This window comes from Durio zibethinus, chromosome 7 (genome assembly GCF_047325235.1).
Source record: "Durio zibethinus cultivar Kanyao isolate XHJ-2024 chromosome 7, ASM4732523v1, whole genome shotgun sequence".
NCBI classification, from domain to species: domain Eukaryota; kingdom Viridiplantae; phylum Streptophyta; class Magnoliopsida; order Malvales; family Malvaceae; genus Durio; species Durio zibethinus.
Genome location: NC_143168.1, coordinates 14,914,188 through 14,926,997, shown reverse-complemented (window position 1 = coordinate 14,926,997; position 12,810 = coordinate 14,914,188).

Genomic DNA, 12,810 nt, shown 5'->3' with positions numbered 1-12,810 from the left:
AGTAAAAAAAATGAATATAGAAAGATAACCTTGAATGCTTTGATCCTTCATAAAGTTCTTTATTCATATCCTCAAGCAACTTATAAAACTTTGATGCTTCTCCTCTAGGTTGTTGGTCACCTACACCTATCCCATGTTTATCAAATTCATTCATTTCAGCAATAGACTAATTAAATCCATCATTTTGAGAAGATGGATTATGAAAATATTGGTTATGAATGTTAAAAGTATCTTGCAACATGCCTTTAATGTCATCTATTATAAAATTATCATATTGGTGTTGGAGAGCCCTTGAATTTGAAAGAACTATAGTGGAAGACCTCGACAGTACAGACTCTCTATGAAAATACCAATTAACATATCTGGAGATAGATCCAATACAAATTAAATGTTCGAAAACAACTTCACACATTTGTCAATCAATATTAGCAAACTTCACACATGGCCATAATATCATATTATCTTCACTTCTATTCTCAAATGAAAAATTAAGAAAATTTTTCACTCCATCTCTATACTCTTGACTTTTGCATCTAACTCTTACCCATTTAGTACTTGCTACATTATCAAACCAAATATATATAAATAATTTATATGAAAACGAACATGTAAAATACTTAAGTTTACTATGTTTTAAACAAAAAATAATAACAAAATCAGTATTTACAGATGACCATAACTCATTGTTGTGAAGTATTTTCTCAGCTACCTGATATAAAGCATTTAAAACTCTGCTACTAACCTAGACATTATCCTAGAGTATTTATAGTTAGGGTTGAAATAAGATAAAACTGGTTCAAAGGAAACCCTAAAAAAGATGAAAATAAAAGGGAAAAGGAAGTGGATAATGGGTTTCAAATGGATATTTGAGGAAGGTGGGCTTTGGATAAAAATTTTAACCCAAAAAGAATATCGTAAATTGCAAAAGCTAAAGAAATAGTAGAATGAAGTAAAAGCAAAAGTAAATAACTAAGGAATAGTTGCAATATGATTCTAAAAGACAAAGCTCGAATACTAAAAGCTGAAAAAAATGAAAAGTAAATTGTAGTTGGTCAGAAAAAAAAATAGTGGATTAATGAAGATGAAGCTTGAAGTTGGGGATTGGATATGCTAAGTTTGAAGACAATTTTATTGGAGTTTGTAAGACACATGCACATACATCTGACAAATATAGGCATTTTCAGCAAACAAATGCCTTCAATAATCCCCATAATGATTTTAAAATAGATTATTAAAGGTATTTTCCAAGAAAAATGCCTTCAATAATTTTCTTTTAAAAATTTTTTAGGATTATTCAAGGTGTCTTTTAGTAAAAACACCTTCAATAATCTGTTATTGAAGGCATTTTCTGGCAAAAAATGCCTTCACTTCTTTTTTATCACTGAAGGTAGTTTTCTACCAAAAACACCTTTAATACTCATCATAAATTTTGACTACGGGATTATTATAAGCGTTTTTTTACTACAAATGCCTTCACTAATTGCCTCAAATTTTTAATAGCTTACTTATTGAAGGTTTTTTTTGCATAATACATCTTCAATAATCCCCTTAAATTTTAATGAGATAATTTTTGAAGATATTTTTTTATCAAAAATACCTTCAATAATCTCATCTTTAAAATTATTAGAGGTGTTTTTTTTTTATAAAACGTCTTTAATAATCCTCATAATATTTTTAGGCAGGATTATTAAATATGTTTTTTGCACAAAATGCCTCTAATAAATAAGGTATTAAAAAAATAGACTGGATTATTGAAGGTATTTTCTAAAAAAAACACATTTAATAAATTCCTTTTAAAAGTTTTTTGAGATTATTAAAGGCATCTTTTAGTAAAAAATACATTCAATAATCTCGTAATAAATTTTAAGTAAATTGTTGAAGACGTTTTTCACTACAAATGCCTTTATTAATTTTCTCAAGTTTTTTGAAAGAATTTATTGAAGACTTTTTTTTTGCATAATACGCCTTCAACAAATTCCTTTTAAAAGTTTTTTGGGATTATTAAAAATGTCTTTTAGTAAAAAATACCTTCAATAATCTCATAGTAAAATTTTAAGTGGATTATTGAAGGGATTTTTTACTACAAATGCCTTTACTAATTCCTTCAAGTCTTTTGAAGAAATTTATTGAAGGAATTTTTTGCATAATAAGCCTTCAATAATCCCTTCCATTTTTATCAGAAGAACATTAGTGAAGGTGATTTTCTATCAAAAAGACCTTCAATAATCCACTTTAATTTTTTAAAAGAATTTATTAAATGTGTTTTTTTTTAATAAAACGCCTTTAGTAATCCTTGTAATATTTTTGGGTAGAATTATTGAAAGCGTTTTTGGTATAAAACACCTCAAATAAACAAGGTATTGAAAAAATTTACCAAATTATTGAAGGTGTTTTCTTAAAAAAATACCTTCAATAAATTCTTATTAAAAATTTTGTGTAATTATTAAAGGCATTTTTTAATAAAAAAAGACTTCAATAATCTCATAATAAAATTTTAAAATGATTATTAAAGGCATATTTTACTACCAATGCCTTTCAATTCCTTCAAATTTTTTTAAAGAATTTATTAAAGGCATTTTTTGTATAATACGCCTTTAATAATCTCCTTCATTTTTATGAGGAGGATATTAGTAAAGGTGATTTTTTACTAAAAATACCTTTAATAATTCACTCTAATTTTTTAGAGAAATTTATTGAAAGCATTTTTTGCATAATACACCTTTAATAATTCTCTTAAATTTTAACGATGAGACTTTTGAAGGCATTTTTGACTAACAACGCCTTTTATAATCTCCTCTTTAAAATTTTTAAAGGAAATTATTGGAAGCGTTTTTTTATAAAATACATTCAATAATCCTCATAATATTTTTCTATAAAACTATTGAAGGCATTTTCTAAAAAAAAAACACCCTCAATATTTTCTTTTTAAAAATTTTTTGAGATTATTAAAGGCGTCTTTTAGTAAAAATGCTTTCAATAAGCTAGTAGTCAAATTTTAATGGGATTATTAAAGGCATATTTGCCAGAAAAATGCTCACTTATAATTTTTATATTCATTCCCCTATCTTGAATTTTAAAATCACAAAACTGCTAGTACAGAGAATGATTAAAAGCTAAATTAATCAACCAAACCAAACCCCATAAACACTTTTAGTTTGACTTTTGGTTTCTTTAACTTTACCCTCGCTATTGACCTTTAACAATTTAACGCCACGCACTTCTTTGTTTACTGTTAACAATGTATTTTTTTATTTATTGTATTATTTATATTCTTGAATAGAGGTATTTTTTCAGTTTTTACTATTTACATCTACATATATATTTTTATTCATTTCACCGTAACCTTGTCGTCCAAGCACCTTTCATTACATGTATGGTGCTTCTGTGTAGTTTGGTTTAAATATTGTGGTTTGCTGAATGGTATTGTATGTTTATTTTGTTGAATGGTATTGTATGATATTGGTTAACTGAATGGTTTATCGAATGGTGTTTCTGAATGGTTTTCTGAATGGTGCTTCTGAATGGTTTGCTAAATAGTGTTTTTAAACACATTGTTGATTGGTTTACTGAATGGTGTTTCCATACGTAGTATGATATCACTTGTATTTTATTATGTACAGTATTAAATTTAGACAATTAGTTTGATGTATTTCATATAATTATGATCAAAATCACATGTATTATAGACTCTGAACAAAATACTTCTCATTCTACTGAACATGCATAAGACACACCTGCAGGCTAAAAAAAAAAGAAGGTAATGAAATAAACAAATTAAAGTGAATGACACAAAAATTCACTTAGACTTCAATCAAAGTGGGTAGTTTGTATATGATAAAACTACCAAGTTGGCTACTTATATTAGTGTTGTCGTTTGTAGTAGCATTTGAATTATGTACACCAATTGGTGATGAGTTTTCGATGATCTAAATAATGGTCTATGACAGTCGATTGTGGTATGTTTATTCAACTATTTCATAAAATTTGTTAAATAATCATTTAATTGAAATTCAATGTGTTCATAGTAATTGTGTTAAATTATTTAGAAATAGTTCGATGTCCCAATTAGTTGTAAAAAGCTTATGTTGCAATCTACTGAGAAAGCATTCATAGACTTTAAAAGCATATTGACAACTCAATAAATTTTACCGTTCATTGATCAAGGTGATGTATTGGCTGTTCCACCTACATCATATGTAGATGTTATAAGTGTTGAAGATTAGAGAAATTTTGTTCAAGATCAGCTATCAAAAGATTTCTCAGTATATAAACCTATTACTAAAAAAATTGTTTATAAGATTTTATGCAATATATTCAATATCTTTATATATGATTTACGTAATTTCTTTCTTTTGTAGAAAATCAAAGAAAACTAAGGAGCATTTGGGCCAAACAAATATATCACCATCAGACAACGAGAAAAGGATATGCAAATGTCAAGTATAAGCTTGTAAGTATTCACACACTTTGTTTTATACTCATAAATGAATATTTATGAACATTCATTTCATAGATTCTTATTCTTATATTATGGTAATTTATTAGAAATCATCAAGCTCTGATACCGAAATTTTCAGATGGGATGTCTAGAAACAAGGACATTTACAAAAGGATGGATCCTTTGCAGATGAAGCAACCAAAGAATTGGCTAAAAAGATTGTATGTATAAATGCTCATTAAATCACGTATGATTGGCATTGTGGTTGTATGCATGCTCTATACTAGCTTGTATAGATTTATTGTTACAACCCATCTTATTATTGTCTTTCAAGATGATTATGCTGCCAAAGTTAAATTTGATGAACTAGTAACCCAATATGACAAAGATCCATTGCCTTTAGCATTAAGAGCTAAAGAAAGGCCTGGTCGAGTTCATAGGGTTGGTAAATTTATGTTGCTATCAAAGTTTTTTAGTAATTAACCCAAAACCCCTCGAATGACAAATGCACAATATGAAACAATCATTGAGCAACAATAGCAATGACTTAATTATCAGGAGCAACACCGCAATGAGCAACAGCAAAGATTTACTGCTTTGGAGGCCATATTGGAAACAATGCAGTATAGCATGCTTATAGGCCAGTCAAATAGCATCATCCACCTAAGACAAACTTCCATTACAAGTTAAGCAAGGAAACCAACCTTCGCTACCAACCATGAAATATGATTTTGTTTATAAGTTTAATATTAATTTGTTTATTATATTTATTGATTTGGTTTTAATACTTATATTTTATTATATATTGTAGCATAAATTTGAGACTCAAAATATGACCCTTGTTTAGGCTGCCGTGGATAAGTTATCTAATTATTCATTCAATTATTTATCCAGAGGAAACTGCATAACCATTGAGTCTGAAGAAGGGTTATTTGATAAACTATCATTTTCTTACATTGGTGTCGATGAGGTTAAAGAATTTTGTAAACTAGATGAAATATCAACTGTTGATATTGTTGCTTATATGAGATTAGCTTATAAATACAAATATGCAAATTCAATATATATTAATCTATATTGCGATATATTATTAACTAGTATTATTAATTGTTATCGTGCAGCTTTCTATATAGAGAGGTCAATGTGAGACAAATGACCCATAAATTTAGATTCATTGACCCTAACTTCATTAGTGAGCAGAGTGACACAGTTACTTTTTGTGCTAATCATGTGATTAAATGCATGAAAAAATGAGCTGATTATATTTACTCCCGTATAATACGCAGTAAGTTATATTCACACAAATAATTATTTCAACCTTACCTGAATCTGATATGATGTATAATCTGAGTTTATCATTCTTATTATTTTACAGCCATCACTGGTAGCTTATTATGATCGATACCAATTCCTTAATGCCATACTTACTTAATTCAACTCAACTAATGACGATGCCTAACCCTGAAATTAAAACTTTTATAAATAGGTATTACATGTAATTATATTATATATCTTTTATTTCTTCATAAGTAATTTTATTTATGTATTAAGTAATTTTTTTATTTTCAATAATATCTACATTTGATAAAAAGGCCAAGATAAACTAGGTGTCATTCTCGGTAAATGTAAAATTTATTCTTTTTTGCTGAGTTTGTGTAGATAAATATTTTTTAAACTCATTAAATTTAATTTTTAGGTACCTCGTCAACCCAGATATACTGAATGTGGATATTATGTCCTTCATTTTATGCATGAGATAGTTTTATATGATTTTATGACAATACCATTCAAGGTTAGTATAAATTTCATAAAGTCGTTATATCTTAAAAAAAAAAAAAGCTAAATTATATTCTCATTTATTAACATTTACTTCTAATTTTTTTTAGTGGGAAAGTAAAGAAAGCTTCACGGTAGAGGAACTTGATGAAGTTCATAAAGAGTGGTGTGAGTATGTATTATCATTTATTGATAAACCTTGAGGTTGGACATTGTTAGTTGAATGTAAATATATAAGGATCATTTGTTATAATGATTTTAACATGCCATGTTGAATAGATAATTTAATTTTGTAGATTGGGGTATTGGTTTAATATTATTGGTATATATTTGTTTTATATGAATACACATATATTGAGTACGATTATTTGAAAAAAAATATATTTATATGGCAACGTTATTGGTTTTAAATTCGGATGTGTGGTCAATTTATTGAAATACAACAATGTTCATAATGTAAATTTCAAAATATAATTTGTAGTATCACGTATATAAACCAAATGTTTTCTAGGCTTAAACTTACAACTGACTTCAAATATTTTCTGGGCATAAACCTACAACTAACTTTACATATATAATTAAACCAAAATTTTTTTAATGGGATTAGTGAAGATGTTTTTAGCCAAAAAATACCTTGAATAATCCTTAACAAAATGTTGTTGAAGGTATTTTTAATCAAAATCGTCTTCAATAATCTAATACAAAATTTATTAAGTGGATTATTGAAGGCATTTTGGGCCAAAATGCCTTCAATAATCCATTTCAACTTTTTTATATGGATTATTAAATGTGTTTTTAACCAAAATCGCCTTCAATAATCCCTTATAAAAATTTATTGATTGGATTATTAAAGGCACTTTTGGTCAAAAATGCCTTCAAGAATCCATTCTAAATTTTTTCTATGGATTATTGAAGGTATTTATTTGTCAAAAATGCCTTCAATATTCTCTCTCCAAAATTTTTTAAATGGATTAGTGAAGGCCTCTTTGCCCAAAAAATGCCTTGAATAATTTCTTACAAATAATCCCTTCAAAAACTCAAAAAATGCTAAAGGGAGGGATCGAACCTATGATCTTATGGTTAACAATCGTATTATCCTTAAAATTTGATAGAATATTTATTGAAGGCATTTTTTTGACCAAAAATGCATTTAATAATCCTCTCAAAATTTTTAACGAAATTATTGAAGGCGTTTCTTGTAGAAAATGCCTTCAATAATCACCTATATTTGTTTATGAGGGGATTATTCAAGGCATTGTCTGTCAAAAATGCCTTTAGTAATCACTCTAATTTTTTATAAAGGATTATTCAAGACATTTTAATCTATAAACACTGCTAATTTTTGTCTTGGGTGGCGTTTATAAGTAAAAACGTCGCTATTTGAATATTCAGTGGCATTTTAATAATAAACACCTTAAGTTTTATAAAAACACAGAAGCTAACGACGTTTGTAAGTGAAACGTCACTGTAAAATAGCCACTAATCTTTCATTTTTTTGTAGTGTTTTTTTGGTTCATTACATGCTTGATGAAATGGTGTTAATACTATAAATTCTTTCATATTATAAGTTCCATGTGATTAATACATATTTGGCTTGATAAATGAAATGAATATTATGGCATGCCATAGGGAGGCATTCAGCCAAGCAATTTTCCATGCTTGGCCAAACCTCATTGATTGATTCTTAGCCAAATGTTGCTTTGTTCTTTGTAATGGATTGTGTTTGTGTCATGCTTAAGCAAGTTTTCAAGGTGCTAGATTAATCTTTCAATGAAAAAAAAAATAATTTAGTAGGTTGTTTGGTTTATTTTAATGTTTGTTTGGTTGGTTTTTGAAGAATAAAAGAAAATGGTGGAACATTTCAAAAGTTGGAAAAGTTTTTATGTTTGATCCATTTCTTTCTTGAATTATCATGCATAACATGTTTATGATTTAATTTTGAAAATACCTTAGTTTATATTTATTTTTCAAAATCATGCTTTTGGTGTATACATCCATTAATAGCATTTTACCAATTGCTTTTACCACATTTTCATTTTCATAAAACCTCAAAATTTGAAACCCCTAACTTGAAACTCAAAAATTTGAAACCCTAAATCCTAAACACCGAACCGTACAAACCCACTTTAAACCATACACCTAAACCTAAACCCCAAACTTTAACCTTAAAACCAACCCCAAACCTTAAAACCAATCATGCATTTGCATTTCATTTTATATTGTCATCACATGCATTTTTATATCTCATGCAGTTATATATTGTCATATATCATGATATTTTATTATGTTCATATATCTCATGAATTGGTTTTCAAAAATATATTTTCAAAGAAAAATATTTTAAAATAAGATAATAACTTAAATAAATATAGTTATCAAGATCTAGCCTAACGATATGGGGCTCTTGGTAATTACTATTTATGAGAGGTATTATCTCGGTTTTGTGAGGCAAGTTGAAAACCCTTAAATTATAAATATTTTTTAAGGTTTACCTAATTATAAGAGAGTGAAAGAAGTATTTCAATATTTAAAATATTTTTATTTTGATCCAAAAATTTTTAAAATGTTTTGTTTTTTCAAAAATTGATTTGTTCTAAAAGAAAAAAAAAGGAAAAGGAATTAATTTTAAACATTAAAAAAAATAAGACCATTTTAACCAAAATTCAAGTATAACATGCAATCAATAGGTATCATCTTCGACTGGCATTGTGAGGGTGCTAATCTTTTCCTACACGTATTGATTCCCTAACCCAAACTCTGATTTTATAGACAACAAATTTATTCTTTTTATAAAACTTTAAATCTATTTTAAATGTTTTATTGAATGGATAAAATTTTTAGGTAACCAATCACACCCTAAAAAAGATTAGTAGCAACTCTTTATTTTAATTTTCATTGAAAATATTTTTAACTCCCATTTTTCAAATTTTTTCATTCGTCTGACTTTAGGTCACCCACCTTGATCCTAAGACATCGTGACAAGTTGAAGCAAACATTAGAAAATGGGTATATTTTAAGTGATCTAAACACCAGAAAATTATTTTTTTTCTACAAAACATTTTTAAAGAAAATTTTCTATTTTCTGGAACTAGATTACTAGTTACCAAACGCACCTTTAGGTAAAATTGAATTTAAGTTGCAACTTTAAAACAAGAATTAACTCTATATTCTTTAAACTAAATAATAAATTTAATGCAGCAACTTAAGAAACCAATTTATCATGAAAAGATATTGAATTAACTAAAACTAAAACTAAAACTAAAATTAGCAAACTGAATTTAACTCATGAAACCTTAAGAACAACAAATTAAACCTAATCTAACTTGCTTTAATCATAAACAATGTAAATAAATTTAAATCGCAACTAACAAAACTAAATTTAAGCAAATTAAACTTTAAATCATGCGTAAACATTAAACCTAATCTAATAACTTGAAAGCATAACTTGTGAAACTAAATTTAACTTAAGAAACCTTAAAGTAAACTAAAATAGAACTAAATTAATTTTAAATTGTATGAACTGAACTTGAATATAATTAAAATAGCAAATTATAGTAAATAGCAAGAACAAAAAATTAAAAAGCTTGAACTTAAATTAAATCAAAATAGAACTTAAATTACTTGAAAACTTAAAATTAAACTTGCATAAATTTAAATTAACTTGAATGAAACTGAATTGAATTGAAAATTTAAGAAAACAAAGTAAAAAAGCTTAAAAGAACAATGGCTAATTTGTCACCCTAAGCTTTAAACCAAACGAACTTAAAAGAACAAGAAAACAATAAAAGAAACCCTATAAAGTTATAGTATGGGCTGTCACCTCAACCATACTTTTTCTTCTTCCTAAACCTAATTATTTGTAAGAAAAAGATTACAAGAAACCTTAGTTAGTATTGTAGAGAGGTGTAAAAAGCCTTTAACTTTGTCTCTAGAAGAAGTGTTGTTCGGCCTTGCTTGAATTTTTCAAATGAAAAAGACTTCTTGGCTTCAATCTTTGTTTGTTGAAATTGAATCTCTTCAAATGGATGTATGTAAACCTTCTTTTGGAAAGGCTCTTATATGGTTTATTCTTTAACCAACTTAAAATCTTAAAGTTTTTAGCTATTTAACTTTCCTTGAACTTTTAATCTTTTAAAATTGAATAATGATGTGCGGCTAAGGTTTTTCAAGAGAAAAGAAAAGTTTTTAAATTAATTTGAACTCTAGGTAACCTTAAAAAAAAAAGTCTTCAACTTTAAATAGGTTTTGTGCTTCTTGGAGACTTTTTGGAGTTTATCTTCAAGTAAGATTCTTCTTAAAAAAAAGAAATTTAATTCTTAATTTAAATCCAAGTGTATGTTGTCCTACTTTTTAGGAGTCTTTTTAAATTTAATGCAAGTCCTACCCTAAGTAAAAATAAGTGAAATCCAAGTAGAGGTAAGAAAATCAATGGCTGTTTAGACTTTTTCAGTTTGAATAGAATTTTCAAGTCATCATACCACTTAAGCCTCAAAGTCATCTCTTGACTAATGACAAAAAACTTGCTGCCATATCATTCATTACTAATCCCATGTATTGCGCACTATATAAGCTGCCCTGAACTTGCATTTAGCTTGAAATTACACTTTTAACACTAATTGTAATTGAACATGCTTTTTTTAATTTTGCACGAATTTTTTGAATTTTTCATCACTATTAAACAATTCTAACTCCTATGGCTTCAGCTAAGTAAATCTTGCACAATTTTTACATTTTCATTCCAAAATTTCCAAAAACTCAAAGAATCATCAAGAACATATAAAAAATAGTCCAAAATTCATTCAAATATATTAAGTTTCATTCAAAGAATCATCCATAATTGATTAACTTTCAAAATTCTTCAAGATTCACCCAGATTCAATCTTTTCTTTCAAGATTTCCTACAAAATAGTAAATTAAGGACTTTAAGAGCAAAAAAATCTTTATTTAGCTAAGAACAAAGCAAAAGTAACTCATTTAAGAACTGAAAATAAGTTTAGATAACTCTATTTCATAGAATTATCTTTGTTTAATTTGTCTATGTATAGGAAAATTTCTAGAAAAAATGAATCTTGATGAATTCATAGCTAATTTGGATGAATCTTGGAAATAAAATGCAAATATTTGCTTTAAACTAGCAATGCTGCACATATGGGTTTAAGAATATGATGATTTTCATGCAATTACAACCCACGCACATTCAAGATTAATGTCCAGTTTAGAGAAGCAAAGCTTTAATTCCAAAAAATTATAGATGCAAGTATATGAGGTTTTCTACAGTGCGTAATGCAGAAGAATACATTTAAATGACATGGTAGCAGTTAAATATTCATTGGATAAGAGGTACTTAATTAGTAAGCTGACATAGCAAAAATGAGATTTAAAATTTGGTTTGAATAAAGATGCTTAAACCAACTTTGGATTAATCCTAGTAATTATTCTTTTAATCCTATTTGGAGTGGGCAAATTAAAAAGCTATATAAAAAGAGTTTCAATTGAAGTTGAAATTCTATTTCTAGTAAGAGGTGGCATGAAAGTCAGATTTGGCAAGGAGGAGTTCAAACTACATTGAGAGTTCTATTTCTAATTGGAATTGGCGTGCAAAGAAAAGATCATTAAAATTTATATGTAATCATAAAAATGTGAAAAATCAATATGCGTACTTTTAAATAAAAAAATTCATATAAAGATCTAAAAATAACTAAAACATGAACAATGATAGCTTTAAAAATACCTTGGATTGAAGTTGAACCTATTAAAGCACAATTGTTGCAGGGAAAAAATAATAAAAAATGTTAAATTATTTAACAAAAAAATTGAAACCAATAACTTTTAAAATATTTAACTTCCATTGGTATTTGCTACAAAACATCCATAAACAAAGATCAATTTAAATTTTATTTAAACAATTTCTTTTTAATAGAATTAAAAAGCCAAAACAAATAAAATCCAAATTGATATATATTCTTTTGACTAAATACAAAAACATCGATACTATAATTTTCCATTTAAGATTGAACCAACAAATGAAAAATTAAAGCCAAAAAAAATAAGAAAACCCATAAAACAAAAAAGGAATGCTACAAAATAAGATGAACACATAAAAAAAATTATGATATAAAGCAAAAAACATTCAAAAAAATGAAATACTTGAAAGAAAGGAATTAGAAGAAAAGAATAGAAGAAGGAAAAACAATGAGAAGAAGACACCTAAAGAAGCAAAGAAGGAAGTAAAAAAAAAAATTATCATATACAATTCCCTCTTAAATCCCCAATTAAAAAAAAATTATTAGAAAAAGCAACATAAAAAAACTTACAAAAATCTTCCTTTTTTTCTTTTTTTTTTATTTGATTTTTTTCTCACCAATCAAATAGAGATTTAAGGGGGGACAAAAGACAAAGAAGAAGAGATTGAAAATTAATAGGCAATGTTAAGGGAAGGTAAAGAATCGGCCATTGTTACTATCCCTATTCTCTTTCTCTTTTCTTTTTCTCCTGGATTTCATTTTTCTATGAGGCACCAAAAGCTTCTATTTTATTTTATTTTTATCTTTTATCTTTTTTATCTTTTTTTTTTTTGCTCTTTTTTTTCTTCTCTT